Source organism: Durio zibethinus, chromosome 17, assembly GCF_047325235.1.
Source record: "Durio zibethinus cultivar Kanyao isolate XHJ-2024 chromosome 17, ASM4732523v1, whole genome shotgun sequence".
In the NCBI taxonomy this organism is placed as follows: domain Eukaryota; kingdom Viridiplantae; phylum Streptophyta; class Magnoliopsida; order Malvales; family Malvaceae; genus Durio; species Durio zibethinus.
The window spans coordinates 15775001-15793876 of record NC_143178.1 but is presented as its reverse complement, the minus strand read 5'-3'; positions in this window follow the sequence as shown (position 1 = coordinate 15793876).

The window sequence follows — 18876 nt, the reverse complement described above, 5'->3', positions numbered from 1 at the left end:
TGGTATAATTTTTATCAATTGATTTTCTTGATGTTTCTAATAAAAATCCTTTGTTAAGAAATTTTTTTAAGTTTATGCTATGAGAATTTAAAATAAGCATGAACTGACATTTTTGAAAATTGACATTTTTTAGATTTTAAGTGGAACAAGCAAAGCAAATTATCTTTATCAATTAAGTTTAAGTACATAAAAAATTAGCTTAAAAATGTGAAATGAAGGATTCAAAGTTTCATTCAACTACAATAAGCACAATAACATAACTTGATAAGGATGTAGGTAATTGTATTGAATCTATGTTATGTGTTTATGATTTATAATGTTTAATATATGGTTTGATAAATGCTTATTTGATATATACAAAAATAAGATATTATATTTGAATTTGTGAACAATTTGCACAAATTAATCAAGTTATTTGATAGAATTTGTCTTAATTTTGTTAAATGCTTGGATTGATTAATATGCATGTCTATTTCTTTATTGCTTTGATTAATAGTTTTTATTGTATGAATATTCGTTTGAGTCTTTAGACATGGATATGAGTTATATAGATTGATTTTTTTGAACATGTTCACTTATTGAGATAATTGAGATAGCATATATCATATTATGTCTAAATATTTGTATATTTATTGGTATACTGTTATATGTGATTTGAAATGTTTTTGCATGTGCTTGTATGATTTTAATTGAAAAATATGTTTGATTGTATTTATGTACTTGCATATGTTTGGATTAAGAATATTGCTTTATATTGATATAATTTGGATTATATTTAAATAATTATATTTTCATTATTTTTTTGCTATAGCATATGTGTTCATCATGCTCAAAAAATCATGATTGTATAATTTTTTATTATAATATGATGGTTAAATATTTGTTTTAGATAGGATATGCTTATGAAAGAATGTTATTATGCATGTATTGATTGAACATTTCATATGCTTGAAATATATTGTGATTTTTAAAAGTTTGTGAATAAAATAGCTAATAATTGATAATAATTTGTATCAAAATTGCTAAAGAATTTTTTAACTTTCATTGACATTTGTTTACGTACCTATCTTTGATATAGCTTGTATCTTTCATACAAAATTTTCTTAAATTGATTAATCTTTATTTTAAAAAAGAAAAAAAATTTTAGAATATAATTTTGCTTGATTTGTTTTTTGATAATAATTAGTATGATTTGTGATAATATATCCTTAACAATTGATATGAGCTTGTATGCATATGCTTAAATTTATACTTAATTGTTATTGATGTTTTAAGTTTTAAGTACATCTTATGATAACATGATTTATGAGTAGTTTACATATTATTTATTATCTTTTTGCTCATAAATTTCATGGGGTTAAGTTGAATGAATGATTTTGTGCTATAATATTTTAATTGGATACATTTATGTTTTTGTACTTGAATATATGCATGTTAACTTTATTGTGCATATTACACTTGATTATATGCATTCAAAATACTTTTAACATTATTAGTATCAAGCATTTTATCTCATGTCTTGAATTGATCTTTTTTTTTTTTTTTTTACAATGGAAATAAAAGGGAGAGGTTATAAATATTTTTTCTTGTATGTATATAGCATTTGGTATAAGAGTTTTAACATAACCTTTTTTTTTGTTTATTTGCTCATCTTTTTGCTATGACAAAAAAATATATATATATATATATATATATCATATGAACAAATTTGTTTGTGTTTGACATGCATATGTTTGATTGTGTTTATTTGATAAATTTAATTAACATATATTTGTTGAGTTGCGTTGGATTAAGATGTGTTAATTAAATAGGAGTTTTGTCATGCAAAGTTTTAGGGAAATTTTTCACTATAATTCATATGAATTAGAGGAGTATTGCCATGCAAAGTTTAATTCGCTTGATAAAGAAAATTCATTATAATTTGTATACAATGAATTAGGTGATGAATATTATATAGATAAAAAATTTTTTAAGTCTAGTTTTTAAATCTTTAAATGATTTTTGATTTGAAATTGTATAACTCAAAGAATGATCAAATTAGTGAGTAGAGTGCAAAACAAAATACAACTGCTTAGCTTGACTAGATCGATCCCTAGCTAAACCAATCAATTCCCTCTTTAAAGGATCAATTGATTTTTAGTCAAAAAGCATATTTAGTTTCATAAAGCAAAAAGGGACAGTCATCCTACATGGGGGATCAATCTTGTATCACCCTAATGACAAGATTGATCCTTTCATGGAGGCAATCGATCCATTCACGTAAAATGTCACCAAATTTATTTTGTCACCAAATTTATTTTGGCTATTTGAATGGGTTGGAATCACAATGTGCCAAGCTTATGTTACACTTTTGACCTTTGATTTTGATTTTGACTTTAAATTTTTCAATAATTTAAAAAATAATAATATAATTATTTTTTTAATTAAAAATGATATGCATTATGGATATTTATTTGATTATATTTTTAATCTTAGAATAAGTGTTTATGTTAAAATTAAGAATTTGTTTTCAATGTTTGAACTATTATTTTTCATTCAATTTCATTACTTTTATAAATCTCATATGTACATATGGATGAAAATTATCTCTTGATGCAATGCATATGGTCAAAATACTTGATTATTGAAAAATGCTAAATCGATTATCTTTTAATTACTTGTGAAAATTTTGAAATTTATTTTGTGCTTGATTGTTATGTCACAATTTATTGGATTATCTATGATTTTGAATTGTGATGAAATATTTTTGAAAAGATGTTTACTCTTATGTTTAATTGATTTATTTTTTAATTTGTGATTTTAATTTGATGCATGATGAGCTAATTGATCTTAAAAAATATATATATATATATATATTATTGGCTCATCTATTGTTCATGTCATGTGTGCTTATATGAATATGATTGAGTTGTTTTTGACATGCTTGTAACATGGATTAAGTGATTCTTTTATAATGCATGTGTTTGTCTTAAGTTATTATTGATTATCGTCTATAATTTGCGTAAACATATTTATGTTTTTGTGATGAAATTTTTTTGATTACATTTTTTATGATAAATGTCTTTTTTAAGTTTTTTTGAATTCTATAGGGCTTCAAATTGGTTTTGACATTTTTTTGTGATTTACTGAATATATATGAATATTAAATATGTTTATTTTTTTGTTTATAAATGATCTAAAATGTTTGATTTTTTTACATTACATGAGAATTTTAGTTTTAGTGCCAATATTATGATATTTGATGCTAAACTTGATACATAACCTTTAGCTTAAGTTTATATATATATATATATATATATATATATATATATCTTTTCTAATCGAAAAATTGAGCTTCGTGAACAAAATTTTTTTTGTCAATAATGATTTAGAATATGAAATTCATTTTGAACAATTGACATAATTTTTATCAATTGATTTTCTTGATACTTCTAATGAAAATCTTTTGTCAAAATTTTTTTTTAAGTTTATACTAGGAAAACTTGAAATGAGCATGAATGAACTTACATTTTTGGGATTTTAAGTGAAACAAGAAAAACAAGTTATCTTCATCAATCAAGTTTAAGTACATTAAAGACTAGTTCAAATGATATGAAATGGAGGATTCAAAGTTTCACTCAACTATAATAAGTACAATAACATAGTTTGATAAAAAAAGAGGTAATTGTATTGAATTTATGCTTTGTGTCTATGATTTATAATATTTAATACATGGTTTTGATAAATTATTACTTTGATATGTGCAAAAATAAGATTTTATGTTTGAATTTGTGAATATTTTGCACAAATTAATCATCAAATTACTTGATAAAATTTATCTTAACTTTGCTAAATGCTTAGATTGATTAATATTCATGCCTATTTTTTGATTATTTTGATTAATAGTTTTTATTGCATGAATATTCGTTTGAGTCTTTGGACATCGATATGAGTTAAATATATTGATTTCTTTGAATATGTTCATTGATTGAGATTATTGAGATAGCATGTATCATATTATGTCTAAATGTTTGTATCTTTATTGGTATACTGCTATATGTGATTTGAAATATTTTTGCATGTACTTGTATGATGTTGATTGAAAAATATGTTTGAATTATGTTTATGTACTCACATATGTTTGGATTAAGAATATTGATTTGCATTGAAATAATTTGGATTATATTTGAATAATTATGCTATCATTATTTTTTTGTTATAGCATATGTGTTCATCATGTTTGAAAAATCATGATTTATAATTCTTTGGTATAATATGATCATTGAACAGTTGTTTTGGATATGATATGCTTATGAAAGAATGCTATTATGCATGTGTTGATTGAACATTTCATATGGTTGCAATATATTGTGATCCTTAAAAGTTTATGAACAAAATAGCTAACAATTGTATCAAAATTGTTAACAAATTTTTTAACTTTCATGGACATTTGTTTATATGCCTTTCTTTGATATAGCTTGTACCTTTCATACAAAATTATGTCCCTTAAATTGATTAATTCTTATTTTAAAAATAAGAAGAAATTTTAGAATATAATTTTGTTTGATTTATTTTTTTGATAATAATTGGTATATTTTATGATAACATATATTTAACAATTGATATCCTTAACAAATGATGTGAGCTTATATGCATGTGCTTGAATTTATGCTTAATTGTTGTTGACATTTTAGGTTTTAAGCACATCTTATTATAACATGATTTATGAGTATGTTGCATATCATTTATTATTTCTTTGCTCATATATTTCATGTGGTTAGGTTGAATGAATAATTTTGTGCTATAACATTTTAATTGGATACACTTGTGCTTTTGTACTTGAGTACATGTTTGTGAACTTTATTATGTATATGACACTTGATTACATGCATTCAAAATGCTCTTGATATTATTGGTATCAAGCATGTTATCCCATGCCTTGAAGTGATCTTTTTTTCTTTTACAATGATAAAAAAATGGGAGAGTTTATAAATATTTCTTTTTGTATGTTTATAACTATTAGTATAGGAGCTTTAATATTTGGTATAAAGAGATTAAATAAAAAAGGAGAGAAATGTTTCATGAATATATTTGTTCATGCCTTTTTGTTATGACAAAAAGAGAGAAATATCATATGGATAAATTCGCTTGTGCTTGATATGTATATGTTTGATTGTGCTTACTTAATATATTTGGCTAATATATGTCTTGTTGTGTTGTGTTGGATTAGGATGCATTAATTGAAGAGTTTTACCATGTAGAGTTTAAGGGGAGTTTTTCAAAACGTTTTTCAAAAATCTTAAATGCCTTAAAGAAATTTTTTTATCAAGCAAATTTATCTTTTAAGTTTTATCATATCAAAAAGAAGTAAATTGTTAGCTTTGAATTGGTCTTTATTTTGAAATGACAAAAATATTAAGTTAAATAAGTTTGATCAAGATTTTGAAGAGGATTTATTTAGTACATGTTTTTAAGTTTTATTATTTTAGTACTAAATAAATAATACGATTTTTAAAGTTTAAACAAAACATTTCTTTATGTTTTTCTTATTTTTCAAGTTCAAATTATCTTTAAACATTATCTATTTGAGTTTAAATGAAAGTCCAATTGTTGTTTTTAAAGTAAACTTATTCATTTTGGACTTAATACAATTTTTAATAATATTAGCTTTGAGAAATAGATTAATTTAAGAAAGTTCTTTTACAAGAACAAAGGTTTTCAACATTGAACTTGTTTTTATTTTTTTGTATTAATTCATAAAACTTTAATATTTGAATTTTATATGGTTTGAATTTTATATTAACGTGTTCTCATATATTATGCACAAAATCAAAACTCAATGTTTTTGAAGCTTTTATGCTTTGTTTTGAAAACCATTTTTGATGGAGTCGAGATTTAAAAGTATTAAATGTTGTTTTAGCAAGTCTTTAAATGGAAATGAATATCTTGAATCCAATGTTTTAAACTCGCTCAAACACAACAACATGATAATTTGTAACAGTTTTCATTTTTCACAGTGTTAAGTATAAGTTATGAAGGATTTCGGAGCTTAAAATATCAAAATTTCATTTCTGAACAATTATGGACATAAAAATTATTTGCACAATTTCAAATTTTGATATAAAAATCATTTACTCGATTTTAATTTTCATACTTATTTGTTTTAGATGCAATTTTTGGAGGATTCATGAGTGATATAGGGAATTTGCGGGATGCTATTGATATTTGGATGTCATTTGTGAAATCATTATCGGCGGATGATGCGATTAAGTGGTTGTTAACTAATTTTCATATATTTTGAACAAACTCAACTCAATGTTTTTGAAGCTTTTATGCTTTGTTTTGAAAATCATTTTTGCTGGTGTCGAGCTTTAAAAGTATGAAATATTGTTTTAGCAAGTTTTTAAATGGAAATGAATATCTTGAATCTAATATTTTAAACTCACTCAAACACAACAACAAGATAACTTATAACGGTTTTCATTTTTCACAGTGTTAAGTATAAGTTATGAATGATAATTTCGTTTTTGAACAATTAGTAGGATTCATGAACGCTCAATGGAATTTGTGTGATGCTTTTGATATTTGGATGTCATTTGTGAAATTGTTATCGGTGCTTGATGAGATTAACTGTGTGCTAACTTGTTTTTATATATTATGTACAAACTCAAAGCTCAATGTTTTCGAAGCTTTTATGCTTTGTTTTGAAAACTATTTTTGTAGGAGTCGAGCTTTAAAAGTATGAAATATTGTTTTAGCAAGCCTTTAAACGGAAATGAATATCTTGAATCTAATGTTTTAAAGTTGTTCAAACACAGCAACATTATAACTTGCATTAGTTTTCATTTTTCATAGTTTTAAGTGTAAGCTATGAAGGATTTTGGAGCTTAAAATATCAAAATTTTATTTTTGAACAATTATAGCATAAAAATCATCTGCACAATTTAAAAAATGTAATATAAAAATTATTTGCATGATTTTAATTTTTCATATTTATCTGCTTTAGATGCATTTTTAGGAGTATTCAAGAACGTTGCAAGGAATTTGAGGGATGCTATTGATATTTGGATGTTATTTTTGAAATCTTTATTCGCGTTTAATGCGATTAACTATGTGCGAACTTGTTTTCATATATTACGCACAAACTCAAAGCTCAATGTTTCTGAAACTTTTTATGCTTTGCTTTGGAAATCTTTTCTGCTGGAGTCGAGATTTGAAAGTATGAAATATTATTTTAACAAGTCTTTAAATGGAAATGAATATCTTGAATCTACTGTTTTAAATCTCAAACACAGTAATGTGATAACTTGCATTGGTTTTCATTTTTTACATTGTTAAGTGTAAGTTATGAAGGATTTTAAAGCTTAAAAAATCAAATTTTCATTTCTTAACAATTACGGGTATAAAAATCCTCTGCATAATTTTTAAAATTTTGTATAAAAACCTTTTGGACGATTTTAATTTTTCATAATATCTGGTTTAGATGCATTTTTAGGAGGATTCATGAACGCTCCAGGGAATTTGAGGGATGCTGTTGATATTTGGATGTCATTTGTTAAATCGTTATTGGTGCTTGATGCGATTAATTATGTAGTATCTTGTTTTCATATATTATGCATAAACTCAAAGCTCAATGTTTTTCAAAGCTTTTATGCTTTGCTTTGAAAGTCATTTTTGTTGGAATCGAGCTTTAAAAGTATGAAATATTGTTTTAGTAACTCTTTAAATGGAAATGAATATCTTGAATCCAACGTTTTAAACTCGCTTAAACACATGAACATGATAACTTGCATTAGTTTTCACTTTTACAGTGTTAAGTGTAAGTTATATAAAGGATTTTGGAGCTTAAAATATCAAAATTTCGTTTTTGAACAATTATGGGCATAAAAATCATCTGCACAATTTCAAAAATGTGATACAAAAATCATTTGCACGATTTTAATTTTTCAAACTTATCTGCTTTAGATCCATTTTTTGGAGGATTCATGAATGCTCTAGGGAATTTGAGGAATGCTATTGATATTTGGATGTCATTTGTGAAATCGTTATCAACGCTTGATGTGATTAGCTATGTGCTAACTTGTTTTAATAAATTATGCACAAACTCAAAGCTCAATATTTTCGAAGCTTTTATGCTTTGCTTTGAAAATCATTTCTGTTGGAGTCGAGCTTTAAAAGTATGAAATATTGTTTTAGCAAGATTTTAGAAGGAAATGAATATCTTGAATCCAATGTTTTGAACTTGCTCAAACACAAGAACATGATAACTTGCATTGGTTTTAATTTTTGACAGTGTTAAGTGTCAGTTATGAAGTATTTTGGAGTCTAAATTATCAAAATTTCATTTCTGAACAATTATGGGCATAAAAACTATCTGCACAAATTCAAATTGTGATATAAAAATCATTTGCACGATTTTAATTTTTCTTATTTATATGCTTTAGATGCATTTTTAGGAGGATTCATGAGTGCTCCAGGGAATTCGTGGGATGCTGTTGATAATTTAGATGTTATTTGTGAAAATCGTTATCAGTTCTTGATGCGATTAATTTTGTGCTAACTTGTTTTTATACATTATGCACAAACTGAAAGCTCCATGTTTTTTAAGCTTTTACATTTTGGTTTGAAAACCATTTCTGCTGGAGTCGAGCTTTAAAAGTTTGAAATATTGTTTTAGCAAGTTTTTAAATGGAAATGAATATCCTGAATCCAATGTTTTAAACTTGTTCAAACATAGGAACCTGATAATTTGCATTGGTTTTAATTTTTCATAGTGTTAAGTGTAAGTTATGAAAGATTTTGGAGCTTAAAATATCAAAATTTCGTTTCGGTAAAATTATGGGCATAAAAACTATCTGTAAAATTTCAAATTGTGATATAAAAACCATTTGCACGTTTTTAATTTTTCATATTTATTTGCTGTAGATGCATTTTTAGGAGGATTCATGAGTGCTCCATGGAATTTGTAGGATGCTGTTGATAATTTAGATGTCATTTGTGAAATCGTTATTGGTACTTGATGCGATTTACTGTGTGCTAAATTGTTTTTATACATTATGCACCAACTCAAAGCTCCATGTTTTTAAAGCTTTTATGTTTTGCTTTGAAAACAATTTTTACTAGAGTCAAGCTTTAAAAGTATGAAATATTGTTTTAGCAAGTTTTTAGAAGGAAATGAATATCTTGAATCCAATGTTTTGAACTTGCTGCAACATAGGAACATGATAACTTGCATTGCTTTTAATTTTTCACAGTATTAAGTGTCAGTTATGAAGTATATTTGGAGCTTAAAATATCAAATTTTAATTTTTAAACAATTATGGGCATAAAAATCATTGCACAATTTCAAATTGTGATATAAAAATCATTTGTACGATTTTAATTTTTCATATTTACTTGCTTTAAAAGCATTTTTGGGAGGATTCATGAGTGCTCCAGGGAATTTGTGGGATGCTGTTGATATTTAGATGTCATTTGTGAAATCGTTATCGGCGCTTGAAGCGATTAACTGTGTGCTAACTTGGTTTGATACATTATACACAAACTTAAAGCTCCATATTTTTGAAGCTCTTATGTTTTGCTTTGAAAACCATTCATGCCAGAGTCGAGCTTCAAAAGTATGAAATATTATTTTGAACTTGTTCAAACATAGGAACATGATAACTTGCATTGATTTTAATTTTTCACAGTGTAAGCTACAAAGTATTTTGGAGCTTAAAATATCAAAATTTCATTTCTAAACAATTATTGGCATAAAAATCATCTGCACAACTTCAAATTGTGATATAAAAACATTTACACGATTTTAAATTTCTTATTTATTTCCTTTAGATGTAGTTTTAGGAGGATTCATGAGTGCTCCAGGGAATTCGTGGGATACTGTTGATATTTAGATGTCATTTGTGAAATCATTATTGGCGCTTGATGCGATTCATTGTGTGCTAACTTGTTTTAATACATTATGCACAAACTCAAAGCTCCATGTTTTTGAAGCTTTTACGTTTTGCTTTGAAAACCATTTTTGCTGGAGTCGAGCTTTAAAAGTTTGAAATATTATTTTAGCAAGTTTTAAAATGGAAATGAATATCCTGAATTCAATGTTTTAAACTTGCTCAAACATAGGAACATGATAATTTGCATTGGTTTTAATTTTTGATAGTGTTAAAGTGTAAGTTATGAAAGATTTTGGAGCTTAAAATATCAAAATTTCGTTTCAGTAAAATTATGGGCGTAAAAATTATCTGCAAATTTTCAAATTGTGATGTAAAAACCATTTGCACGTTTTTAATTTTCCTTATTTATTTGCTTTAGATGCAATTTTTGGAGGATTCATGAGTGCTTCAGGGAATTTGTGGGATGTTGTGGATATTTGGATGTCATTTGTGAAATCGATATCGGCACTTGATGCGATTAATTGCGTGCTAACTTGTTTTTATACATTATGCACAAACTCAAAGATCCATGTTCTTGAAGCTTTTATGCTTTGCTTTGAAAACCATTTCTACTGGAGTCTAGCTTTAAAAGTTTGAAATATTATTTTAGCAAGTTTTTAAATGTAAATGAATATCCTGAATTTAATGTTTTAAACTTGCTCAAACATAGAAACGTGATGACTTGCCTTGGTTTTTATTTTTCACAGTGTTAAAGAGTAATTTATGAAGGATTTAGGAGCTTAAGATATCATAATTTCGTTTTTGAACAATTATGGGCATAAAAACCTTCTGCACAATTTCAAAAATGTGATATAAAAACAATTTGCACGATTTTAATTTTTCGTACCAATTTGCTTTAGATGCATTTTTAGGAGGATTCATGAACGCTGCAGCGAATTTGTGGGATGATGTTGATATTTGGATGTTATTTGTAAAATCGTTATCGGTGCTTGATGTGATTAACTGTGTGCTATTTTTTTTCATATATTATGCACAAACCCAAAGCTCAATGTTTTCGAAGCTTTTATTATTTGCTTTGAAAATCATTTCTACTGCAGTTGAGCTTTAAAAGTAAGAAATATTGTTTTAGTAAGTTTTTAAATCAAATGAATATCTTGAATCCATTGTTTTAAACTCGCTCAAACACAGAACATGATAACATGCATTGGTTTTCTTTTTTCACTGTGTTAAGTGTAAAGTTATGAAGGATTTTGGAGCTTAAAATATCAAAATTTCGTTTCTGAACAATTATGGGCAAAGAAACCATCTTTACAAATTCAAAAATGTGTTATAAAAACTATTTGCATGATTTTAATTTTTCATACTTATCTGCTTTAGATGCATTTTTAGGAGGATTCATGAATGCTTAATGGAATTTGTGGGATGCTTTTGATATTTGGATGTCATTTGTGAAATTGTTATTGGCACTTGATGAGATTAGCTGTGTGCTAACTTGTCTTCATATATTATGCACAAACTCAAAGGTCAATTTTTTCGAAGCTTTTATGCTTTGCTTTGAAAATCATATTTGCTGGAGTTGAGATTTAAAAGTATGAAATATTGTTTTAGCAAGTCCTTAAAAGGAAATGAATATCTCGAATCCAATCTTTTAAACTCGCTCAAACACAGCAACATGATAACGTGCATTGGTTTTCATTTTTCGCAGTGTTAAGAGCAATTTATGAAGGATTTTGTAGCTTAAAATATCAAAATTTGATTTATAAACAATTATGGGCATAAAAATCATCTGCACAATTTCAAAAATGTGATATAAAAACCATTTGCACAATTTTAATTTTTCATACTTCTTAGCTTTAGACGCATTTTTAGGAGGATTCATGAATGCTCCAGGGAATTTAAGGGATGCTGTTGATATTTGGATGTCATTTGTAAAATCATTATCGGTGCTTGATGCAATTAACTATGTGCTAACTTATTCTCATATATTATACACAAACTCAAAGCTCAATGTTTCCGAAGCTTTTATGCTTAGCTTTGAAAACCAATTCGACTGCAGTTGAGCTTTAAAAGTATGAAATATTGTTTTAGCAAGTTTTGAAATCAGAATGAATATCTTGAATCCAATGTTTTAAACTCGCTCAAACCCAGAAACATGATAAAATGCATTGGTTTTCATTTTTTACAGTTTTAAGTGTAAGTTATGAAGGATTTTGGAGCTTAAAATATAAAATTTTCGTTTCTGAACAATTATGGGCATAGAAGCCACTGCACAATTTCAAAAATATGATATAAAAACCATTTGCCTGATTTTAATTTTTCATACTTATCCGCTTTATATGCATTTTTAAGGGGATTCATGAACGCTCCAGGGAATTTGTGGGATGCTGTTGATATTTGGACATCATTTGTGAAATTGTTATCGGTGCTAGATGAGATTAACTATATGCTAACTTGTTTTCATATATTATGCACAAATTTAGAGCTTTTATGCTTTGCTTTGAAAATCATTTCTGTTGGAGTCGAGATTTAAAAGTATGAAATATTGTTTTAGCAAGTCTTTAAATGGAAATGAATATCTTGAATCCAATGTTTTAAGCTCACTCAAACACAGCAACGTGATAACTTGCATTGATTTTCATTTTTCACATTGTTAAGTGTAAGTTATGAAGGATTTTGGAGCTTAAAATATCAAAATTTCATTTCTGAACAATTATGGGCATAAAAACCATGTGCACAATTAAAAAAATGTGATGTAAAAAACATTTGCACGATTTTAATTTTTCATATTTATCTGCTTTAGATGCATTATTAGGAGGATTCATGAATGCTTAGGGGAATTTGTGAAATACTGTTGATATTTGGATGTCATTTGTGAAATTGTTATCAGCGCTTGATGCGGTTAACTGTGTGCTATCTTGTTTTCATATTTTATCCACAAACTCAAAGCTCATCGTTTTTGAAGCTTTTATGCTTTGCTTTGAAATCATTTCTGCTGCAGTCGAGATTTAAAAATATGAAATATTGTTTTAGCAAGTCTTTAAATGGAAATGAATATCTTGAATCTAATGTTTTAAGTGTAAGTTGTGAAGGATTTTGGAGCTTAAAACATCAAAATTTCGCTTCTGAACAATTATCAGCATAAAAACCATCTGCACAATTTCAAAAATGTGATGTAAAAACCATTTGCACGATTTTAATTTTTCATACTTATCTGCTTTAGATGCATTATGAGGAGGATTCATGAAAGCTTAGGGGAATTTGTGGGATGCTGTTGATATTTGGATGTCATTTGTGAAATCGTTATGGGCACTTGATTAGATTAAACGTGTGCAAACCTGTTTTAATATATTATGCACAAACTCAAAGCTCAATGTTTTCAAAGCTTTTATGCTTTGCTTTGAAAATCATTTCTACTGGAGTCGAGATTTAAAAGTATCAAATATTGTTTTAGCAAGTCTTTAAATGGAAATGAATATCTTGAATCCAATGTTTTAAATTTGCTCAAAGGAACATGATAACTTGCATTGGTTTTAATTTTTCACAGTGTTGGGTATAAGTTATGAAGTATTTTGGAGCTTAAAATATCAAAAATTCGTTTCTAAACAATTATGGGCATAAAAACGATTTGCTAAATTTCAAATTGTGATACAAAAACCATTTGCATGATTTTAATTTTTCGTACTTATTTACTTTAGATGCATTTTTAGGAGGATTCATGAGTGCTCTAGGTAATTTATGGCATGCTGTTAATATTTGGAAATCATTTGTGAAATTGTTATTGGCGTTTGATGCGATTAACTGTGTGCTAACTTGTTTTCATATATTATGCGCAAACTCAAAGCTCAATGTTTTCGAAGCTTTTATGCTTTGCTTTGAAAACCATTTCTGCTGGAGTCGAGTTTTAAAAGTATGAAATATTGTTTTGGCAAGTCTTTAAATGGAAATGAATATCTTGAATCCAATGTTTTAAATTCGCACAAACACAGCAACATGATAACTTGCATTGGTTTTCATTTTTCACAGTTTTAAGTGTAAGTTATGAAGGATTTTGGAGCTTAAAACATCAAATTTTCGTTTATGAATAATTATGGGCATAAAACCATCTGCACAATTTCAGATTGTGATATAAAAACCATTTGCGTAATTTTAATTTTTCATACTTATTTACTTTAGATGTGCTTTTAGGAGAATTCATGAGTGCTCCAGGGAATTTGTGAGATGCTGTTGATATTTGGATGCCATTTGTGAAATCGTTACCAGCGCTTGATGCAATTAACTGTGTACTAACTTGTTTATACATTATGCACAAACTCAAAGCTCCATGTTTTTGTCACTTTTATGTATTTCTTTGAAAACCATTCCTGCAGGAGTCGAGCTTTAAAAGATGAAATATATTTTTAGCAAGTTTTTAGAAGGAAAATGGATATCTTGAATACAATGTTTTAAACTTGTTCAAACACAAGAACATGATAACTTGCTTTGGTTTTAATTTTTTACAGTGTTAAGTGTAAGTTATGAAGGATTTGGGAGCTTAAAATATCAAAATTTGTTTCTGAACATATAAGCATAAAAACCATCTGCACAATTTCAAAAATGTGACATAAAAACCATTCGCCCGATTTTAATTTTTCATACCTATCTACTTTAGATGCGTTTTTAAGAGGATTCATTAATGCTCCATGGAATTTGTGGGATGCTGTTGATATTTGGATGCCATTTGTGAAATTGTTATCAGCGCTTGATGAGATTAACTTTGTGCTAACAAGTTTTCATATATTATGCACAAACTCAAAGCTCCATCTTTTTGAACCTTTTATGCTTTGCTTTGAAAACCAATTCTGCTGGAGTCGAGCTTTAAAAGTATGAAATATTGTTTTGGCTAGTCTTTAAATGGAAATGAATATCTTGAATCAAATGTTTTAAACTTGCACAAACACAACAACATGATAACTTGCATTAGTTTTCATTTTTCAAAGTTTTAAGTGTAAGTTATGAAGGATTTTGGAGCTTAAAATATCAATATTTCGTTTCTGAACAATTATGGGCATAAAACCCATCTGCACAATTTCAAATTGTGATATGAAAACCATTTGCATGATTTTAATTTTTCATACTTACTTACTTTAGATGCATTTTTAGAAGAATTCATGAGTGCTCCAGGAAACTTGTGGGATGCTGTTAATATTTGGATGCCATTTATGAAATCATTGCTGACATTTGATGCGATTAACTGTGTGCTAACTTGTTTATACATTATGCACAAACTCAAAGCTCCATGTTTTTGTAGCTTTTATGATTTGCTTTGAAAACCATTCCTGCAGGAGTCGAGCTTTAAAAGTATAAAATATATTTTTAGCAAGTTTTTAGAAGGAAATGGATATCATGAATCCAATGTTTTAAACTTGTTCAAACACAAGAACATGATAACTTGCTTTGGTTTTAATTTTTTACACTGTTAAGTGTAAGTTATGAAGGATTTGGGCGCTTAAAATATCAAAATTTTGTTTCTGAACACTTATGGGCATTAAAACCATCTACACAATTTCAAAAATGTGACATAAAAGCCATTCGCATGATTTTAATTTTCCTTACTTATCTACTTTAGATGCATTATTAGGAGGATTTATTAATGGTCCATGGAATTTGTGGGATGCTTTTGATATTTGGATGTCATTTGTGAAATCGTTATTGGCGCTTGATGAGATTAACTTTGTGCTAACAAGTTTTCATATATTATGTACAAACTCAAAGCTCCATGCTTTTGAAGCTTTTATGCTTTGCTTTGAAAACCAATTCTGCTGGAGTCGAGCTTTAAAAGTATGAAATATTGTTTTGGCAAATTCTTTAAATGGAAATGTATATGTTGAATCCAATGTTTTAAACTCGCTTAAACACAGAAACATGATAACTTGCATTGGTTTTCATTTTTCTCAGTGTTAAGTGTAAGTTATGAAGGAGTTTGGGCTTAAACTATCAAAATTTCATTTTCTGAACAATTATGGGAAAAAAAAACCATATGCGTAATTTAAAAAATACGCTATAAAAACCATTTGCATGATTTTAATTTTCATACTTATCTGATTTAGATGCATTTTTAGGGGGATTCATGAACGTTGCAGGGAATTTGTGGGTTGCTGTTTGTATTTGGATGTCAATTGTGAAATTGTTATTGACACTTGATGAGATTAACTGTGTGCTAACAAGTTTTCATATATTATGCACAAACTCAAAGCTCCATGTTTTTGACGCATTTATGTTTTGCTTTGAAAACCATTTCTTCTGGAGTTGAGCTTTAAAATTTTCAAATATTCTTTTAGCAAGTTTTTAAATGGAAATAAAAATATCTTGAATCCAATGTTTTAAACTTGCTCAAATACAGGAACATGATAACTTGCATTGGTTTTAATTTTTCACAGTGTTGGGTGTAAGTTATGAAGTATTTTGGAGCTTAAAATATCAAAATGTCGATTCTGAACAATTGTGGGCATAAAAACCATTTGCTAAATTTCAAATTGTGATATAAAAAACATTTGCACGATTTTAATTTTTCATACTTATTTGGTTTAGATGCATTTTTAGAAGGATTCATGAGTGCTCCATGTAATTTGTGGCATGCTGTTGATATTTGGAAATCATTTGTGAAATCGTTATCCGCACCTGATGTGATTAACAATGTGCTAACTTGTTTTCATATATTATGCGCAAACTCAAAGCTCAATGTTTTCGAAGCTTTTTATGCTTTGCTTTTGAAAACCATTTCTGCTGGAGTCGAGTTTTAAAAGTATGAAATATTGTTTTGGCAAAGTCTTTAAATGGAAATGAATATCTTGAATCCAATGTTTTAAACTTGCACAAACACAGCAACATGATAACTTGCATTAGTTTTCATTTTTCACAGTTTTAAGTGTAAGTTATGAAGGATTTTGGAGCTTAAAATATCAAAATTTCGTTTATGAACAATTATGGGCATAAAACCATCTGCCCAATTTCAAATTGTGATATAAAAACCATTTGCATGATTTTAATTTTTCATACTTATTTTTACTTTAGATGCATTTTTAGAAGAATTCATGAGTGCTCCAGGTAATTTGTGTGATGCTGTTGATATTTGGATGCCATTTGTGAAATCGTTACCAGCACTTGATGTGATTAACTGTGTGCTAACTTGTTTATACATTATGCACAAACTCAAAGCTCCATGTTTTTGTCGCTTTTATGTATTGTTTTGAAAATCATTCCTACAGAAGTCAAGTTTTAAAAGTATGAAATATATTTTTAGCAAGTTTTTAGAAAGAAATGGATATCTTGAATCCAATTTTTAAACTTGTTCAAACACAAGAACATGATAACTTGCTTTGGTTTTAATTTTTTACAGTGTTAAGTGTAAGTTATGAAGGATTTGGGAGCTTAAAATATCAAATTTTGTTTCTCAACAATTATGGGCACAAAAACCATCTGCCCAATTTAAAAAATGTGACATAAAAACCATTCACCCGATTTTAATTTTTCATACTTATCTACTTTAGATGCATTTTTAAGAGGATGCATTAATGCTCCATGGAATTTGTGGGATACTTTTGATTTTTGAATGTCATTTGTGAAATCGTTATTGGTGCTTGATGAGATTAACTGTGTGCTAACAAGTTTTCATATATCATGCACAAACTCAAAGCTCCATGTTTTTGAAGCTTTTAGGTTTTGCTTTAAAAACCATTTCCACTGGAGTTGAGCTTTAAAATTTTGAAATATTGTTTTAGCAAGTTTTTAAATGGAAATGAATATCTTGAATCCAATGTTTTAAACTTGCTCAAACAGTGGAACATGATAACTTGCGTTGGTTCTAATTATTCATAGTGTTAGGTGTAATATGAAGTATTTTGGAGCTTAAAATATCAAAATTTCGTTTCTAAACAACTATGGGCATAAAAACCATTTGCACGATTTTAATTTTTCATACTTATTTGCTTTAGATGCATTTTTAGGAGGATTCATGAGTGCTCCAGGTAATTTGTGGCATGCTGTTGATATTTGGAAATCATTTGTGAAATCGTAATCGGCGCTTGATGACATTAACTGTGTGCTAACTTGTTTTCATATATTATGCGCAAACTCAAAACTCAGCGTTTTCGAAGCTTTTATGCTTCACTTTGAAAACAATTTCTGCTAGAGTTAAGCTTTAAAAGTATGAAATATTATTTTGGCAAGCCTTTAAATGGAAATCAATATCTTGAATCCAATGTTTTAAACTCGCACAAACACAGCAACATGATAACTTGCATTGGTTTTCATTTTTCAGAGTTTTAAGTGTAAGTAATAAAGATTTTGGAGCCTAAAATATCAAATTTTCGTTTATGAACAATTATGGGCATAAAACCCATCTGCACAATTTCAAATTGTGATATAAAAACCATTTGCATGATTTTAATTTTTCATACTTATTTACTTTAGATGCATTTTTAGGAGAATTCCTTAGTGCTCCAGGGAATTTGTGGGATGATTTTGATATTTGGATGCCATTTGTGAAATCGTTACCAGCGCTTGATGTGATTAACTGTATGCTAACTTGTTTATACATTATGCACAAACTCAAAGCTCCATGTTTTTGTCACTTTTATGTATTGCTTTGAAAAACATTCCTCCAAGAGTCGAGCTTTAAAAGTATAAAATATATTTTTAGCAAGTTTTTAGAAGGAAATGGATATCTGAATCCAATGTTTTAAACCTGTTCAAGCACAAGAACACGATAACTTGCTTTGGTTTTAATTTTTTGCAGTGTTAAGTGTAAGTTATTAAGGATTGGGGAGATTAAAATATCAAAATTTATTTCTGAACAATTATGGTCATAAAAACCATCTGCATAATTTAAAAAATGTGACATAAAAACTATTCGCCCGATTTTAATTTTTCATACTTATCTACTTTAGATGCATTTTTAAGACATTCATTAACACTCCATGGAATTTGTGGGATGTTTATGATCCTTGGATGTCATTTGTGAAATTGT